Source organism: Rhinoderma darwinii, chromosome 4, assembly GCF_050947455.1.
Source record: "Rhinoderma darwinii isolate aRhiDar2 chromosome 4, aRhiDar2.hap1, whole genome shotgun sequence".
Classification (NCBI taxonomy): domain Eukaryota; kingdom Metazoa; phylum Chordata; class Amphibia; order Anura; family Rhinodermatidae; genus Rhinoderma; species Rhinoderma darwinii.
In genome coordinates this window covers 205,528,160-205,532,265 of record NC_134690.1, presented here as the reverse complement: position 1 = coordinate 205,532,265, position 4,106 = coordinate 205,528,160, and positions in this window count along the sequence as shown.

Below are 4,106 nucleotides of genomic sequence, written 5' to 3'. Positions count from 1 at the left end.
TATAGTATTATAGGGATATGCATGCATGGATACACAAACTGAGATATATTTTTTTGTATGTTTCCTTCAGCTTAAGTACCATATTTATTCCGTGTGAGTTTCATATGAGTAGAGTATGAAAACAGAAGGAATTTTTTTCAAGCTATAGTTTAGGGACTAAAATGGTACTCATAAGGAACAGTACCTATTGTACCTACCTGTATCTGAAACTACAGTTCCTATAGTACCTGTATGGCGGTTTCTCACAAATTCAAATACACAGATCCATTTATTTCAGTTTCCATTGAGTTCTATGGGATAAAATTGGTGCTCATATGGTATCTGATGGAGCATGCCTTCATTTCTTTCATATGGCAGCACACAGACTTGAACCTTCATGCACAAAATACGTCACATGGAAATACAGAAGTCTCGAAGGATAACATTAGCACTGTAATACAGATCCGCACCGCACAAAACTGGTAAGGATCTGTAATGCTGTTATGCAGATGAGGCCTAACACAACATATGTATCCATCAATCTCTCTCCATCCATTTTGAGATAGTGATTTCATTACAGTATTTCATTTTACAACTTTGTTGTAAACCTACTGTACATACCCTCCGACTCCACTTTACTTACACAAAGATATTGGGGGAAGATGGTAGTGTATTACAGATGAATGGCAGTGTTACTGAATGACCATGCATTTAAGGCATATAATTTCAGAAAGATTTATGAAAATGTATTTAATGAAGAATAAGGTGCAAATACAATTTCAGTTATTACACATCTGAATTAGAGACTATATTAAAATAGCAAAGTTTCCCTTTAAAGTTGAGAGATTTGTTAATCAATACAATTTTTCCAGTATCAAAGACTAGTATTGTGATAGATAGATAGATAGATAGATAGATAGATAGATAGATAGATAGATAGATAGATAGATAGATAGATAGATAGATAGATAGATAGATAGATATAGATAGAAATGAGATAGATAGATATGAGATAGATAGATAGATAGATAGATAGATAGATAGATAGATAGATAGATAGATAGATAGATAGATAGATAGATAGATAGATAGATAGATAGATAGATAGATAGATAGATAGATATTAGATAGATAGATAGATAGATAGATAGATAGATAGATAGATAGATAGATAGATAGATAGATAGATAGATAGATAGATAGATAGATAGATCCATATCAATAGCAGTGCAGAGTAGTTCCAAATACCGAACCAATTAAATAATTTTCCCAAAAAAGAATATAAAGTATTACTAATTGAAAAATAAAATTTGAACCACTCACACTTATAACCACACAAGACTATGATGTAATTTCTTTAATAATGTTATTATGTGAACCAAGTTCTTTTATTTCATCATGTTAACGTTATTACTATGAATCAGTGTCCTATGTACAGGGATTATACACGTACAATGAATCTTTTACAAATATAAGTCAAATGAATTCAGATGAAGGCATTGCATAATCTGTTGTTCTCCTGCTTCCAGATTTTGTTTCTTTTTTTTCCGTTTTTTCCTGGGTTTGCCTTTAATTAACACTTAGCAGCATCATTCTGTAAATTCAATACATCACCCCACACACATTAGATACTCAAGATGTAGAATTATTTTGTAAATTTGTAAACTCTATTTTATGTAACAAGTGATAAATGAAGAATAATTTGACTATGTCAGACATTGGGGAAACTCATTTTGGACCTCGTGTCCTCTTTGTTTATTGTAAATGGCCAGTACAATCCTTAAAAATCATTTAGCGTGCTCATGTTGACCTTTAACTTCTCTCACATTCTAGCATTCTGCCTTATTTCTGTCCATCTGTTCCAATCATTAGCAACATTTTGTTACAACAGATCTCACAAGTAAATCAGCTGTCATCAGAACATATTGTGACTGTTACTGTTTTGTTTCCACCAAATCAATTGTGTGCTCTGGACATTTGTTCTATTAAAAAAGGAGGGGTACAACTAACAGGAATGTAACTGCAAGAAAGTTACAAAGAAGGTGTTCTTACGGTCGATATTTTATGCCAAAACAGCAAAAAATATTTGTAAGTTTTTACTATAATCATAATAATGTGTTATTTGCATTTATCAAATAGGTGTTATTTTTAGAGAAAAAAATAGAAAAATTAGACATTTCTGGTTAATGGCCTGTCAAGACAAAGGAATAACAGTAGCCCAGATTATTTAAAAGTGTGAGATGTTTATTAGGACCCATACACACGACTGTAATATCGATCTCTGTGGTATGGATACATAATACGTACCCCATAGGCTCCTATGGGCCAATACTGTGCCTCTCTGTCTCTCCAATTTTATACAGGGCACATAGAAGGTGTTATACTCATAGAATTATACAAAATGATAGAAGCAATGTATTTAGGGCTCCATATGGTGCAACATAAGGCATTCTACAATAGAGATGTAGTCAAGTCTCTGTATATGTCTCTAATAAGCTAGTTGTAAAATGTTTGTTTTTAAGTGGCAAGGTTTCAGGTTTATAACAAATAAAGGTTCCGTCATTCCTAAAAGGCAATGGACACCTTTGACATTAAAAAAAGTATTTTATATATGTTAGGCCCTGTTCATATCACGTTTAGCGTGTACGTAGGGAAAACGTTCGACATACACATAGATGTAGACCAAAAAAGAGTGTCCAGTAAAAAAATGTATTTCTTAAAAGTTAAACGTAAATTTTTTTTTTTTTTAAACATTGGAACCTATGGGTGATGGATGCCACTGAATGGCATATGTGACAGGTATCCATTAAACTGATACTTCATGAATTTTGAAATAGTTTTTCGTGTTATATCCGTTAAACGCATTCCATAATACTCTATAGGTGTTGGATGCGTCTCCCAAAGGCTATAATGGTATCCGTTTAACGGCTATGTTATGAAAAGGGTCATAAGAATTCATGACCTATCTGTTAAACGGATATCATCATAGCCTGTGGATGATGGATGCCCCTGTTAGGCATCCGTCACAGTCTACGTTTAATGTATATGTCGGGAGCATTTACATCAAATGTAGGCCAAAAAACGTGATGTGAACATAGCCTTAGTGGTTAGTTAAAAAGTTGCACCAAGTTTCAGGCTGCATCTTCATCCCTTCATACATTTTCAAACCCCCTGATTTGCAATTTACAAACTGCTCATAGTTTCAGACTTCTCATGTGGGGGTGTGCCTTTAAATGATACATGCTGGATGTTAATTCTATAAGTCCAGCATGCTGCTTCCACAGTCCATGAGGGAACTCCTCTCCCTTGTGCTGACAGACACCGATGCTGAGGAGTGTTTGATCCCACCTGCACAGTCTGCAGTGGGGTCCCTTCTTTTTCTCTTTACTCAGTGGCGTATCTACCGATGTAGCAGACATAGCGGGGGGCAGACATAATCAAATACAATGGTGGAGTAAGGAGCCATCAGCTCACTGCTCCACCATTCACTCCGTGACCCCTGACATCGGCTTTTTGTCCAGAAGTCTTGTAAGCTGCAGGCCTAAACTGCCCTTTTCTAGAGGCACTATTTTGGTGTGGGAAGGCAGTAAGGGGGCATCACTACTCTGTAGTGTGGGGTACTAAAGGGACACTATTAGGCTGAGTTCACACGGGGCGTATACGCTGTGTAAAAGCACGCAGCGCATCCACCCTGTGCAGCACAGGGAATTCCAGCCAAAAAACCGCACCAAACTGTGGTGCAGTTTTTCGCCCATAATGTCCGCTGCGGAAAACTGCAGCATTTAGCCGGCCTGCTAGCTGGCTCACCTCCTGGGATGATGTTTCATCCCAGGAGATCGCTGCAGCATGTGATTGGCTGCAGCGATGATCACATGGAATGAAACGTCATCCCAGGAGGCCGGCCTTCTGACATCATCCAGGCCGGCCTCCTGGGATGACGTTTCATCCCATGTGACAGCCACTACAGCCTGTGATTGGCTGCAGCAGTCACATGGGATGAAACATCATCGCAGGAGGCAGCGCTGGAGGAAGAAACACAAACTCCTGGGTAAGTATAAGATTTTTTTCAGAGCTGCGTTTCTTGTGGCTGAATCGCTGCGAACCCGCCGCATGAAACGCAACAACTG